Source organism: Gossypium hirsutum, chromosome D12, assembly GCF_007990345.1.
Source record: "Gossypium hirsutum isolate 1008001.06 chromosome D12, Gossypium_hirsutum_v2.1, whole genome shotgun sequence".
In the NCBI taxonomy this organism is placed as follows: Eukaryota; Viridiplantae; Streptophyta; class Magnoliopsida; order Malvales; family Malvaceae; genus Gossypium; species Gossypium hirsutum.
This window is the reverse complement of record NC_053448.1, coordinates 36,817,350-36,834,192: the sequence shown is the minus strand read 5'-3', so window position 1 is coordinate 36,834,192 and position 16,843 is coordinate 36,817,350. Positions and strand designations below refer to the sequence as shown.

General features: G+C 34.1%; 1 non-coding gene across 1 annotated transcript; it reads left to right on the top strand.

The window, feature by feature from the left end:
* The first annotated feature begins 9,118 nt into the window (after window positions 1-9,118).
* LOC121224769 (small nucleolar RNA R71) lies at window positions 9,119-9,225 on the top strand. The gene has a single exon (XR_005922514.1). It is a non-coding gene; the product is annotated as a small nucleolar RNA R71 (small nucleolar RNA).
* Window positions 9,226-16,843: the final 7,618 nt, after the last annotated feature.

Here is a 16,843-nt window from a genome sequence, read left to right as displayed (position 1 = left end):
CAGTGCTCGATTGGATTGGTTTTCTCAGTTTCGCTCAACTGGGCCCATTTTCATAATTAATTAACAGTAATTTATTTAACCAAAATTAAATTGGATTAAAAATAAAATTAATTATATTATGAATTAATACACATAATTCTGACCATCTTAGGCTGAAAAATAGATTTGCCTTGATTCTTCAAAATTGATTCTTAGTTTTGTGCTTCTAGTAGTGTTGGCCGAGCTGTTTTTCGCCCATTGTGCAAATATGTTGAAAATGATCAAAATTAATCAAAATTAATTATAAAATTAAGTAAAATTCAACATTTTAATAATTTAAGTACAATTTAATTATTTTATAATAATTATATATTTTTCGACAAGAATTTTATTGAAACTACATGAATTTGAGTTAAAAAAGACATGAAAAAGTGTGTATATTTTCGTGTTTCCACACCCCCAAACTTAATTCATTGCTCGTCCTGAGTAATGCGAAAATTGAAAATAATTTTTTCAGAAACAATTTTGGAAATATCCTTCAAAACGACGTTCTTCCCAAAATTATGATTTTAGTATACTTATGCTGAATAACAAAAATTTTGAGATTTATGCTACTTAAGTATACATATCATTCAAATTAATCTCAATTATGCTTATGATAGCAAAAATAGACTAAATGCTTCCTAATAAAGTCATGTTAAATCCCTACCAATTTGATTTTATTCCCTTATTCAAGATTAAACTGCAATCATGAAGTTTAACTTATGTCTTCATATGTTGAACATAGCAATTCCTCTTTACTAATGTAGGTAGCATAGAAAACCTGAATCAATAGGTCTTTTAAATAGGTTGTAACGTGGCTAGGCTAAGGGTAGGTAAAAGATAGATAAATTTAGGCTAAAAAACCTTAGACTTAGCTTGAATCGGACCTTCGGAATATTTACCTTCAATATACCAACTTATTTTGCTTTCGCATGCTCTTTTATACATCTATTTTCTTTCAAGTACGTATGCTCTTCTCTTTTTTATTTTTTCTTTTCTTTTCAGGAGCATTTTGTTGTACGTACTACAATTTTTTGAGCATTTGATACTTCTTTTCAACTCCCCGAAAGAATGTTCTAAATAGTACTGAGTTTAGTTTTTGGGACAATTTAAAGATAATTAAGAGAAAGTGATGGCTGAATATTATAAGGGTTCATATAAAATTAGGTCATATAGTCTCAAAGTTGGGTGTCAAAGATAAAACTTCATCAAGGTTAGCTTGAAAGGCTCAAGCGGTCCAAACAAAAGCTGTCTAAATCAGTTTCAACATTCCATGCTTCCTAGGATTTCGCCTCAAGAAACTACTAAGTCAATTCTAGAGACTTAAACTTTCATGCATGCCTAACTTTCCTAAGGAACTAAAAAAATTTTATGGTATGATTTGCATGTTTTATTAAAAATACATTTATATCATATTTAAGTTAACATAACAATTATTGAAATAATCGAACTTTATTCATACTGAAGTTTAGCATACTTAACAAAATTTCAAATTTTTGAACAAAATATAACCTAATCATAACTGAAAGAAAATTTTATTCTGAGTGGAAATAATTTCAATTTTTTGTTCCCCACACATAAGATGAACAATGACCTCATTGCTAAAAGTGAATAGATACTATACTAGGTAGGATTCTAGAAAGAGGTGTGAGTCAATTTGACTACATAAGTACCAAGCTCTCTCTATATCCAATCCTAGACATGTATATATCTATTGCCACACTTTGTACTTTGCAACTTGTTCATTTTTATTTATGATTTCCACCTCTTGTTTTATTATGCAAAAATAAAAATTCCTAATAAAACCTAATCCTAAAACATTAAATAACCTAAGAACGAAAATAAAATAAAGTTAAGATCCCCTTTTTTATTTATTTGCAGATCACTCCGAATTCGACAAATCTTTTGCTCCATTATCATTGTTTTTGCATGAATCACTTTGCTCCCTCTTCGATAGTGGACTCGATGACTAAAATATAAAATCTGGAAACTCAGGCACAAAAAATAAATGGTTCATTGAATATTTCCGTAAGAGCGCTTCTCATTGAGTCATCTTGTATTTTTTAATATCTCTAGTAAGCTTGTTGCTGCCACTGCATATGTTGCATTATGTCCATCAACTTTGACAGCTCATCTCAAAGATCTAGGCAAGGTGATTGGGTCCTAAACGTTGAAGTTGTGACATTAAGTTCGGTTATTGGTTCCATTGGTTCTGCCTTATCAGGGATTTTAGTTAATTGCATCGGTTCAATCTCTATGGGATCTCCTTCTTCTTCTTTTTTGGCATACTTGCTTTCTTCAACTCGTTGCTGTAGAACAGAGTTTTTGGCTATTTGATAGAGGTCCCAGTCTATGATTGTGTCATAGCTATAACTTATCTTCTTTACGTTTGTAAGAATTTTAGCTTTCAAGCACAAAATTGTTATCGTAAAGGGAAAGTAAGCTGGGTTAGAACGTCTAGCGGCATAATTTTGCATTTATCTCAGGATGATTTTTCCCACATCAATGGTCTTTTCAGTTAAAATAGAGTATAATAAGACCATTCATTCTAATAAAATTGTAGTCCCATGTGAAATGGACATAAGGTTGAATCGAATGAAATAGAACCATACCTTCGCTAATGGTGTCAAATATTCTCTGCGACAAGTGTGAATTCCTTGCTTTGACACATTCCACTTAGAACTTGGAACTGTAAGTCCCTCGATAATTTCTTGCAGATTTTCAGACTTAATGAATATTCGTCGTCTTTGAAATTAGGTAATTCAAAGAATTCATTAATAGCTTTTGAGGTTATTGGCACCTTGATTACTCGAACGAAAACTTTCGTTAATTCATTTGTGGTCAAATTTGAATAAAGTTCGCAAACTAACTCATCTGCACTAGGTATTTTCTCACAAAATAACTCCCAATTGAGAGCTTTAGCAATTTATCGAATGCGCTCCATGACGTTAATATAGTTGCTTTCTTTCAGCGTAAAGCCTTTTTTCTGGGTGCATCTGTTGATTATTGAAAACACTTTCGCATCTCGTTTTGACTTCTTCACAGTGGAATTTGTTTTATGATTCGTCAATTTAAGCAGAGGCACGAGTTCTTTCGCGAGGCATGATTAACCTGATCATAAGATAGAACAAATATTTTCTAAAAAATTTAATTATTATAAAATATTAATAATTCAATAATTTGAAAAATTAAATATGAAATAAAATTGAAATTTAGGAGAAAAATTTGTCTTACCACCTTTTTATAAAAGTTAAGAACTCAAAGAAAATAAATATAAAGCAAAAGAGGTCGGTTTAGAGATGGTTGTAGGGTGTCTTGATGGTGTGGTGCGATAGGTAAGAGAGAGTAGCAAGGTGGCAGCGACACGTTAGGGAGCAGCAGTGCACTAGGCGTGGCTTGGCGTGATGGAGGCAGTAGCAATGTGCGGATCCTTGCGCGAGAAATAGGGCAAGTGTGTGCCACCCGGATGCGGGAGAGTGGGTAGCTGACAGGTGCGTCGAGCAGGCCCGGTGAGCTACTAGGCACACAAGCTAGTGCGGAGGCTGCTAAAGCTGGATGTGTAAGTAGTTGCAGTGGCAAGGAGCAGGCTACTGGGCTGTTGGCGTGCACGGTGTGTGTTGGGGCTGTTGGTGCCGAAGGTGGGTGTTGGTGTGGCTAGGATGACGTGATGTGAAAAACTGGAAAAAATAGGTGAAATTTATAGTGAAGGGAGTAGGAGCTTAATTAGAATTCTTAGAGAAAATTAATAATTAAAATATTCTACGTTCTAATTCTACATAGAGTTAACAACAATTAATAATTAATATAATGCATATTAAATTATTATTTGCTCTAAATTTATTAAAATAAAAACTTATTAAATAAAATATGATCAAATGTAAACTAATCCTAAATCTATGCAAAGTTGATAATAATTAATATATATTATAATAAATATAATTATATACTAGTTATTATCATCTTATTTATTAAATTAAATTTAAAAACATTTATTCTAGATGCCGTTTGAAAATATTTACAAAAAGAGCAACCAAATTTTGAAAATAATTCAATTAAGTACCCAGGCTTAAAGAAAATTTGAAATTGAGTTGCAATTTAAAACTTGGATCAAAATTGACCTTTTTATTTGAAAATTAAATATTTATTTTTCCATTTAGGGAATAATTTCTCGAAAGATTATCTTAAAATCAATTCCGAAGAAAGATTTGAGGGGTCACAAGTGGTCCCGCTTAAGTTCCAATCTCCTAGACATAATTTATTTAAACATACTAATCCCGAAAATATACCCTAAATCATTTATTTAAAAGGAAAAATGAGAAAAAAGTAAAGATCTGATAAATGAACGAGATTTGAGGCCGTTCAATTGTATCTCGCAATAATGTTTTAAGCGCTGAGCATTGACTCGAAAATTACCTCCCTTACTTTGAAGTTTGACAACTCCATATGGATAAACTTGGTGAATCGTAAATGAACCGGACCAACGTGATTTTAACTTACCTGGAAAGAACCTTAATCTAGAGTTGAATAATAAGACTTGCTAACCTGCTTCAAATTCTTGAACTCCAATGTGCTTATCATGCAATCTCTTAAGTCTTTCCTTAAGTAATTTGGCATTCTCGTATGAGAACATTTGGAATTCTTCTAACTCATTGAGTTGGAGCATCCTTTTCTCTTTAATAAGCTTAAGATCCAAGTTGAGTTGTTGGAGAGCCTAGTAAGCTTTGTGCTCTAACTCCAAGGGTAGATGACAGGCTTTCCAAAAGACCAACCTATAGGGTGACATCCCTAAAGGTGTCTTGTATGTTGTCCTATAGGCCTCTAAAGCATCGTCTAATCTTTTGGACCAATCTCTTCGGTGCGGGCAAACTACCTACTCGAGTATGCCTTTGATCTCTTTGTTTGCTAGTTCAGCTTGCCCATTCATCTGCGGATGGTAAGCTATGGCAATCTTTTGCTTTAGTCCATGTTTATCAATTAACCATTTCAACCATCTGTTCACAAAATGGGACCCTTCGTCACTGATGATAGCTCTCGACGTTCCAAACCTTGTGAACACATGTTTCTACAAAAACTTCATCACAACCTTAGCATCATTCGTCAGATATGCCTCGGCCTCAACCCACTTAGACACATAGTCTACTTCTACCAATATGTACTTGTGACCAAAAGATGGAGGGAAAGGACCGAGAAAGTCAATACCCCAAACATCAAATAATTCTACCTTAATGATGTTTGTTCGGGGAAACTCATTTCTATTGGTGGCGATTCCAACCCTTTGACATTGATCACAACTCTTTACGTATACATATGTATCTTTGAATAGTGTTGGCAAAAAGAATTCGGCTTGCAATACTTTGGCCGCAGTACGTGTACCTCCGAAGTGTTCCCCACTCAGAGTTGAGTGGTAATGATATAGAATCTTATGTACTTCATCTTTTGTCATGCAGATCCTGATCATCTGGTCTACACACTTTTTAAAAAAGTATGGTTCTTTCCAGAAATAGTACTTCATATCGTGAAGAAACTTTTTATTTTGATGATACGTCTTACCAATCGACATCAAACCAAAAGCTAAATAGTTAGCAATATCAGAAAACCAAGGGGTATTATGGAAATGATTTACCTTCAGTATGTGTTCATCTAGAAATGTCTCCTGAATGGGTAAAAGTGGAGAATTCCCTTTTTGTGGCTCTAATCTGGACAAGTGGTCTGCTACTTGGTTTTCTACTCCCTTTCGATCTTGAATTTGTAGATTGAACTCTTAAATTAGTAGTAGCCATCGGATCAGTCTCGACTTAGCATCTTTCTTGGCAAGTAAATACTTATTTACCGAATGGTCCATACAGACAGTCACTTTGGTACCTACGACATAAAATTAAAACTTGTCAAAAGCAAACACAATAGCAAGTAACTCTTTCTCTGTTACCGTATAATTTAGTTGAGCTCCTGTTACAGTCTGACTTACTTAGTAGATAGGATGAAAAAAATTATTTCTTTGCTGGCCCATGACAACTCCTATCGCGAAGTCACTTGCGTCACACATCAATTCAAATGCAAATCCCAATTTGGTGTGACGATTATGGGTGCCAAAACTAACCGACTCTTAAAATTTTTGAAAGGTCTTAAGTACTCCTCATCAAATTTGAATGTCATGTCCTTCTCCAATAATTTGCATAAGGGTTTAGCAATTTTGGATAAGTCCTTGATAAATCTTTGATAGAAACCAACATGGACCAAAAAGCTCCTAACACTCTTTACAGATGTTAGAGGTGGGAGTTTCTCAATAACATCTACCTTTACTTTATCTACCTCGATTCCATGCATCGTTATCCAATGTCCTAGAAGAATACCTTATCGTACCATGAAATGACACTTTTCCTAGTTGAGTACGAGGTTTGTATCTTTGCATCACCTTAGTACCTTAGCTAGATTGGCTAGGCAATCATCATATATATTTCCGAATACTGAAAAATCATCCATAAAGACTTCCAAGTATTTCTCAACCATATCAGTAAAAATAGACATCATACATCTTTGAAATGTAGCAGGTGCATTACATAAACCAAATGACATACGTTTAAATGCAAATGTACCGTATGGGCAGGTGAATGTTGTCTTGTGTTGATCTTCCAATCCTAATGTAATCTGATTATACCCCGAGTATCCATTGAGAAAATAGTAATAGTCTAAGGGGTGAATGTTGAATTGTGTTGATCTTCCAATGCTATTGTAATCTGATTATACCCCGAGTATCCATCGAGGAAATAGTAATAGTCTCACCTTGAGAGTCTATCCAGCATCTGGTCCAAAAACGGCAAAGGAAAGTGATCTTTACTAGTCACCTTGTTCAGCTTCTGATAATCGATGCAAATTCTCCATCCTGTAATTGTTCTAGTCAGTATCAACTCATTATTCTCATTCTTAACAATCGTAATACCTTATTTTTTTGGAATGCACTGGACTAGACTTACTTACGAACTGTCTGAGATGGGGTAAATTATACCCACATCTAACCACTTGATGATTTCTTTCTTTACCACGCCCTTTGTGATAGGGTTTAGTCTTTATTGTCCATCAACCGTACATTTTTTGCCATCTTCCAAGATGATCTTGGACATGCATACAGACAGAATAATACCGCGAATATTGCTATGGTCCATCCGATAGCCTTTTTAAATTATTTCAATACTAGGATGAGTTTCTTTTCTTGCTCAATAGTTAATTTCGCTGAAACAATCACAGGTAAAGTAGAAGCGTTACCTAAATAAACATATTTTAAATGTGAGAGAAGTACCTTTAATTCTAATTTAAGTGGCTCCTCGATTGTCACTTTTTTTGGGCATAATCCCTATTCTCTAACTCTAAAGATTCGAAGCAGGATTGTTGATTAAATCTCTTTTGATTAGCTTCTAGCAATGCTAAGTATTCATCCTCCTCTTCATCACTTGGAGGGTCTGATGTCAAAATTTGTTCCAATGGGTCCTCAACATAGTTGAATTCCTTTTCCATGATTAATTCCTTTAAATTGGACACTGCAGAACAATCATCAATTGGGTCAGGAAATCGCATAGACTTAAAAACATTAAATGTTACCTAATCATCTTGAACACGCATAGTAAGCTCGCCCTTTTACATCAGTAAGGGCCCTTCCAGTTGCTAAGAAAGACCTTCCTAGGATAATTGGCACTTCTTTGTTTACTTTAAAGTCTAGAATAACAAAGTCAGCAAGAAAATATGCACTGTATTCCTTTGTCAAGGCTACCGTATCAAATAAGTTGCTTACCATAATATGTTGCCCAAATGGTGCAAGGTAGGGTAAAACATCTAGGATCCTTCAACTTTGGGGATAGTTTGTCTTCAAGATATGAACTGCATTCCTTTATCATGGCTACCGTCTCAAATTCTCCAACTCTTCATTTCTTTGATAAGATATCCTTCATGAATTTGACGTAGTTCGGCATTTGTTCAAGTGTTTCAACCAACAAAATGTTGATATGAAGTTGCTTGAGTATGTCTAGGAACTTCTTGAATTGAACTTCCTGCTTTTGCTTCTAAAGTCTTTAAGGGAAGGGTGGTGGAGGCTTTTTTACTAGAACTGGTTGATTTATCTTCTATGGCTATTCCATTTCTAATTAAGTTAGTTTATCAGAATTGATTGGTTTAGAAATTACCTTATCGAGTTTTGCAGATTCTGGTTCCGGTTGAAATTGAAACTTCAACACTTATTTGAACTTCCTCTGAGTCTTGAACATCAGTTGACTCCTCTTCAACTTCGACGGTGTTGGGCTCTAATGTCTTTCCGCTTCTCAATGTCAATTCTTTACAATAATCCTTCCTTGGATTCCTTGGATTCTCTGTATCACTAGGTAAAGCACATTGTGGTCGGTTTTTTCTGAGTTCAGTTACAAGCCGGCTCATTTGGTTTTCCAGGTTTTTCAATGTAGCTGCTTGGCTTTGGATTAAGGCATCATTCTTGGCTATGTATGCCTTCAACAAGTTTTCTAAGCCATTGGATGATTGAAATTGAGGCTATTTTTGAACTTGTTGGGTAAAAATAGGTGGCTGGGTTGGTCTAGGTTAGGCGTATATGTTACTGGGTCCAACCCCTTGGTTACTCTAGGAGAAATTAAGGTGGTTTCGCCGTGATGGGTTATAGGAATTGAATTGTAGTCCTTGCCTTCCTCGATTTTGGTTATGGTTACCCATATAATACATGAATTCTAGGTTCGATGGAAATTCTTTGAATAGATGTCCTTCCCCACAATAGACACAGGCTACATTTTCAAATTGATTCGGTGGCTGTGTTGCAAAACTATTAAAACCATTAGTAGTAAATTTGTTAAGCATTAAGGAAATCGAAGATACCTGAGATGCGAGTGAAGTGAGAGTGTCTACTTCTTGTATTCCATCAACTCGTCCTCCTGACGCTGCTTGACTGGTTGGCCAATGATAATTGTTGCTGGCAATCCTTTCAATGATTTCATAAGCCTCATTATATGACTTAGAAAGGAGAGCACCATTAGTAGAAGTGTCTAGTACCATCCAAGTGTGAGCATTGAGACCATTATAAAATGTCTCAAGTTGGATGCAATGTGAGATTCCGTGATAAGGGCATTACTATAATAATTTATTGTACCTTTCCCATGCCTCATGCAAGGACTCATCATCTATTTGTTGGAAATCAGTGATCTTAGTGCTCAACTTAGCATTCTTGCCAGGAGGAAAATACTTCATGAGGATTCTTTCTGCTAACTCTTGCCATGTGGAAATTGAATTCAGTGGTAATGAGTTCAACCAGGCTCGAGCTCTGTCCCTTAGCGAATATGGGAACAACTTTAATCGCAGCGCATCTTCGGGTACTCCGGCTAACTTTAAAGAATCGCTCACCTCCATGAGCAGTCTTAAGTGAAGGTGAGGATCTTCGGTAGTCATTCCACTGAATTGGCCCACAGTCTGAAGCATCTGGAACATGACTTGCTTTAGCTTAAATTGTTATCTCAATTTCGGGTCTCCTAATACCCAGATTAAGATCATGAAACACTGGCACTGCATACTGTCTTAAAGCTCTATCCCTATCATTATAAAAAAAGGATAGGATTTTGAGCAGGGTTTGCCCAGTTTCCTTGATTTGGAATTTTCGTAGTTCATCCCTTCGGTCTTTCTTTAACTTGCTTGTCTTCTTCACTGTCAAAAATTTCTTTCAATCTCAGGGTCTACAGGAAGTAAATCGATGATTCGATCAATACTCATAAACACCTAAAACCAACACAGAAAAATTAATTAAGTTAAATTTGAATAAAAAAATAAAACAAAATACAAAATTAACAAATTCACAAATAATGACTTTTTAAAATAGTCCTTGGAAACGACGCCAGAAACTTGGAATGACGGAAATGTGCAAGTGTACACAATCGCAACAAGTAATAAACTGACAAGTAAATGTCAAGTTATCGTACCCACAGGGACTGTGAAAAGAATTATTTATTAATGCAATTTTAAAAACACTTTGGTAAAGAAAAATATTTTGATTTGAGGAGTTGATTAAAAACTAGGATTTTAACTAAGTAAAATAAATAAAAATAAAATAAAAGTTTTAATGCACGATTTGAAAAGATGATTTTAATCAAGATGACATGATTGTGCTAGATTAATTACATTTCTTAACTTATGAACATACTTACCTACCAAAATCGATTTATATATTGACTATATCTCTATGTCAATTCAACAGATTAAACAAATTTAAATAAGAAAATGTGTTAATGCACATACATACCTATGAAGTTAAAATAATCTCTTATACATATCTCTATGCCAATTCAAACGATTACTTCAATCTCATAAGCACATAAAAGATTACGTGAGGTAACAATGTATTTCTACCTTGAAACAATTTAATCACAATAATCTTGCAAGTTATGCAAGGCTAATGTTTCGTTAGATACCGTTGCTAATTTAACCCTTAGCTACCTTAGATGATTAAACGTGCACTGATTAAGTATCGTGTCAATTAATTACAATTTCAATTCAGTTAAATAATTAATTCATTAGTTACCTCAAAATTGTAATGTAAGAATAACTTAGTCATGGTTTTACTTAATCAAACATCTTACCAAAGCCTATAACAACACAAACACAATTTTAATAACTCAAGTAGAAGAAATGCAATCAACCTAACACGAATTAAATTTAATTCATATTAATTAAATTAAACATATCAAAATCACAAATATTCATGGTCATAACAACAACAATAAAACTAAAAGGATAAGGAACAAGAATCAATTCCGGTGTTTATCCGAGGTTTGACTAGTTTGCTCTACTCTTCCTTCTCCACTTATTCTTGTTGAATCAAGGCCTCCACGAACACTTGAATGCTGCTCCAAATGGTGGTTGAATGAATCTTTTTCAAGAGGTGAAATCGGCAATGGAATGGGGAAGAAAATGAAGAACAATGAAGAGAGAAAAGTGATAGAGAAGTGAAGATTGAATGGTTTTGATATGTGTTTGAAGAGAGAAGCCAAGGGGGTATTTATAGGTTGATAAGTATGCTAAAAATAGACAAAATCAGCAGCAAAAGACTCCCCCCATGCCCTGCCACACATGTGGCATGTTTGAAGATTTCAAACATGCTATTTTTAGGTAAGGGCAAATCTTGAAATGCATGACTAGTGGAGGGGTTTGAATGCAAATTAAAGGAGTATTCAAGGGCCATTTTGCAAGCCAAATAATCATCCAAACAAGCTGATTGGGTCAGCGTGTGGGATGGTTTTGGGCTGCCCAGTGCTCAGTTGGACCGATTTTCTTGGTTCAGCTTAACTGGACCCGTTTTCATAATTAATTAACAATAATTTATTTAACCCAAATTAAATTGGATCAAAATTAAAATTAATTATATTATGAATTAATGGACATAATTTGGACCGTCTTAGGCTAAAAAATAAATTTTCCTTGATGCTTCAAAATTGCTTCTCGATTTTGTGCTTCTAGGAGTGTTTGTCGAGACCTTTTTTGCCCTTTGTGCGAATCTGTCGAAAATGATCAAAATTAATCTAAATTTATTATAAAATTAAGTAAAATTAAACGTGTTAATAATTTAAGTAAAATTTAATTATTATATAATAATTATATATTTTTCAACAAGAATTTTACTAAAACTGCATGAATTTGAGTTAAAAAGGGCATGAAAAAGTGTGTATTTTCGTGTTTCCAATAGCTAAAGGTATTAAATAGCTATATAATTTTAAAGTGGAAGTCCTTAGATGGTAAGTAGACCATAATAGTGATAGTGGATTATAATGGCTTGGCATTTTGTGTAATTTGTAAGTTTATAAAAGTTAATTAAGTAATTAGCTAATTAAAGTTTATAATAAATAAAACCACATTAAACACCATTTTGTATCATCTTTCTTCAACCGAATTTTAGAAAGAAGAAAGCCATTTTTGTGCTTAGCTTTCGGCAACCTTATTTCCTTCAATTAGGTATGCATTTTAATATATTTTTAATGATTTTTATGTTTTCGGGATCATTGTAGCTTAATCTAGCTAGCTCGGGGACTAATTTGTGAAACTGTTAAATTGTTAGGGTTTTACCATTGATGAAAATGCTTGAGTTTTGAAGTTTGATGATAGAAAATGAATGGTTGTTGATAGATATGCAACTTTTGTAAAGGAATTTTTAGTAAAATTATTAATTAGGGGCTAAATTGTAAAATAGAAAATATTCTGTGGTGAAATTTTGAATTTATGAAATATATGGGTTGCTACTAATACGTATAAAAATTGGCTTAGCTTGGGTAAGGGTTAAATTGCATGAATTTCATTTTTTGAGCCTAGGGCAACTAATTTGCAAAGAAGTTAAAAGTACAGGGTCAAAATGACAATTTTTCCAAAAATATGTTTTGGATTAAATTGAATGAATTATGAGTTAAATTTATCCGTATAGATCCAGTTAGACCTCGTACAGAGTTAGATCGGGGAAAAGAGGAAGTCTAGGATTAATCGCTTCCGTATTTATGTATACTCGTCGAGGTAAGTTCGTGTAATTAATTTGAGTTTTTCTATGTTTTAATTGAATTATATGTATGTGATTTGTATAATTACCATGTATAACTACCGGTCACATATCCGACGATGTACGACGCTTACCGAGCCTCGTTTGAACCTTAGGAATTCATAGGATACAAATGACATGTCATTAGGGTTACCGATTTGGTTGTAGTCTTGCATGTGTTGTGGGTACACCACAGCTCATATGAGCTTACCAATTTCAACTATTGAGAGCTTACCAATTTTAGCTCATATGAGCTTACCAATTTATAGCTCGTGAGAGCATACCGATTCATAGCTCGTATCAGCATGCATGTACATGAATTGACATATTACAGTTTAGCACACTATGTGTGAGCTATCCCATGTGTCCAACAATATTCTAAATGGTTCAATGGACATTGTTCTGTTAAGAGATGATATGAGTTCGATACGAACTATTACAAGTATAGATATGAATTACATGGAAAATGACATTACATGGTATATAGGTATATGAAATGGATGATACATGTATATGGAATTTGATTAATTTTTGAGCTCATCCATGACTTGGTTTATATGTGTTTTACATGGCTAACATGTTGGTGAATATGTGCTTAGACATTTGGCCAAATTAAGTTGGGATATGCTACGTTTACTTGCCTAAATTGTGACTAAATGGCAAGTTAAATTCTATGTTATACGAACTTACTAAGCTTAAATGCTTACTCTGTGTACTTTTTGTATTTATAGTGAATCGGAAGCTTGTTAGGGTTGGAAGCTTGTTGGAGCTATATCACATTACCATCAGCTCTTTTGGTACATTCGGTTTGTTTAATTTTGGTTACAATGGCATGTATAGGTTATTTTGGCTAATGTTGGCCTATATGCTTTGTTGATATTTTGGCCATTTGCTTGGCTTGTGTTTTGGCATTTTGATGATAGAATAAGTCTAGCATATGGTATGTAAATGTTTACCCTCTAATGGTTGAAGAATAACTTAGTATGCTTGAATTATGATAAAATTGTGGCATGATTATACATATTGGATATGTTCTTAGTAATAGGATGTAATTATGGCAAATTAATGCTTTGCTACAAATGATTTACATGGTCATTGATGGTAGTTTTAGATTGGAGTTTTGGTACCAAATGATATGTTTTGTTAAGTGATCTACATGGTAAGTTTTGGTGCAAATATGCATATATGTAAGTTGAAGAATTTGTTATATTGAACACATGATTAGTCATGTTTATAAATTATTATTTGAGGTGTCTAAGGGCATATTGGTTGTATGTGATCATACCATTTGTATAAGGCTTGATCATGCTTGTTTTGGATGCCTTATTATAGCTTGTGTAAATGTGCATTGTTGGGAGCAGGTACATGTCAAATTGGGTGAGAAATATGGATTGTAAAATGGCCTATTTTCGTCCACATGGGCAGAAACACAGGCATGTGTCTCAGCCCTATGTAACACACGACCAGGTGTCACGGTCGTGTGTCCCTTGTAGTTTTCAAAGGGTTGCAAGTCAAGTTGTTACGCGGCCTAGCACACAACCTGACACATGGGCGTGTGAGATTACTTTGAAGGGTACACGACCTAGCACATGGGCGTGCGACTTGGCCATGTGGTCCAAGTCAGTGAGTTATACGGGCACGGACATGGGTGGGACACGGCAGTGTGTCCTTATTTCAAATGTCCATACGGCCTAAGACATATGAATGTTTCTTGTTTCTAATGCATATTTTGGGCCTTGAGGGCTCGTATATGGGACAATATGATTTATTTTTTATTGATTTTTGATATGAATATTGGTATGTTATGAAATGTTCAAAATTCTGTTTGTTTGTACTGTAAACTTCGGTAATACTCTATAACCCTCTTTTGGTGATGGATACGGGCTAGGGGTGTTACAGTGTGTCCCAAAGATAGGAGAAGAGACTACCCAGTTTTGGCATTAAAGATCCTCAGTTATGGTCGAGTGGTCCTCCTCATGTCAGTTTAGGTTCGAAATGTAGTGCCTCATATCGTACAAGGTTCCTACACAAAAATGAACTAAACGAACACTAAAGCAAAAAATAAATAAACAAATTCCAAAAAAAATAAAAACATCCAAAAATTAAAATTTAAAAGTCCCAATTTTTTTTTACAATATGTTACAAATTGCATTCGAGTACTATCTTATGTGTGACTTCCTGATTCATTTGATTCCAAATCTAGTTTTAAGAACAATTTTTCGTGTCATCTTGCATTTCCACCACCACTATGTATTCCAAATCTTTCTATCACTGATCTTTTCATTGTCACCCCAAAAATAGTGTTTCAATCTCTGTCCATTAACAATGAATGTCTTACCCTCCATATTTTTAAGCTTCATTGCTCCGTAAGGGGATGCATGTTTAACAATGTATGGTTTTGTCATCTTGATCGCAGTTTCCCCAAAAATAATTTTTGTCTTGAGTTGACTAGTAGAACTTGTTGTCCTTGTTTGAAGGATCATTTCTTGATAATGGAATCGTGTCTTAGCTTACTCTTATTTTTATACATCTTTGTGTTTTCATAAGTCGCAAATCAAAATTTGTCCAACTCATGTAACTAAAATAAGCATGCTTCTTTGAATAAGTAAGGATCTAAATTAAATTCCTTAATGGCCCAGTAGGCTTTCTTCTTTAATTCAATTGGGAAATGATTTTTTTCCATAAACCAATCTATAAAGAGACATACTAATCTACAACAATTCGTTGCAACAAATTAAACTTATTTTTATACTTAAGAAGGTTGAATATAAGTATTTCTATTATGTTTTATTTTGTTTTTCACTTTTAGCCTCAAACAATAAAAAGTGTGATTTGAGCTGTTTATATGACCTTAAGGGCCAAAGTGGGCCTAAGGGAAGGCTTATGTGTTTGGTGAGTGTGTAGGAGACCACTCAAAGTCATGAGAACATGAGACTGGTCGCCTTGTTACAACACGGAGGTTTGATGTCGCAATGGAGTGAGTAGAATACTAATATAGTAGGACTACCTTGGGTGTCAAGACATAGTCAGAGGATGTCATGACATAGCCCTAAATCTAAGCCTGAGCAAAGCAAACTGCCATCAGTGTGGCAACATAGGGCAGAGGATGTCGCGACACCAACCCTGTACGTGAAGAATTAATGAGCTAAGGGCATTTTGGTCCACACAATGAACTTTAATGTAAACATGTTAGTCGAGCTAGGGCTAAGGATGACAACCAACCCTAAAGTTATAAATAGGGGTCATTAAACACTTAAAAAGCATCTTTTCTGTATCTTAGAACTTGTCTTTTAGTTTTTAGTTTCTTTATTACTTAGGATTTCTTTTCAATTTTATTTTCATTCGTGTTCTTTGGAGAATTTAACTTGTGGATTCAACAAACTCTTTGTGGATTTCTACATTTTAATATCAATACAATTCAAATTTTATTTTAAACTTTTACTCTTGATTTATTCTTCATGTCTATTTTCTTTATCAAGTTTATATCCTTTATGAGATCCTTAAGGAACTAATCCTCTTATGGGGGATTAGTGAATGGATGTAAGAGTAATTAATTTTTATGTAGAGATTCTTAGCGGATTAGCTGGTCGGGATAGGAAGATGTAAACCCTAGGCCTGACAATCCTAGGAAGTCATTTAGGTGAGAAATAACCCAAAATTGGTGTTGCCTATTCATGAACCATTTACCTCAATCCAGTCTGGATTGTGAGGTTGAGAGATAAGTAGTTATTGTCGACTCGTTAGTTTAGTGGAAGATCGAGAGATCCTGCTAGGTTAGTGACTAGTTGATTGAATAGAATCTGACATAGGAATTAAGTATGACCACCGAAGTGAGTTAGTCTCCCATGCTTAGATTTGACTTAATCAACAAATTAGTTTGTCCATTTTATTCTATTACACAATTTATTTATTTTCTTATAAAACAAATTCTTTTCAATTTATGTTCTATCATAATATAATTTAATTAAAATACTAGTTAGATCTATTAACATTTAGGTTATTATTAATTTAGTACTCGTCTTCTTTGGGTACGATCCTTGGAGTACTTACCTACTTCATTGTAAAAAATATATTACAACCTAACCCGTATACTTGCAAGAATTGCCTAAATTTCATATTTTGTTGCAGGAAATTTACTCTAGACTTTAGTACGTCTAGAGGCGGTCAAGTTTTTGGCGTCGTTGCTGGGGAGGCAACGTTATTGAATTAGTTTTAATTTTTCCATTAATAGAATAATTAGGAGATTTTTAAATTATAGGTATGATTTTT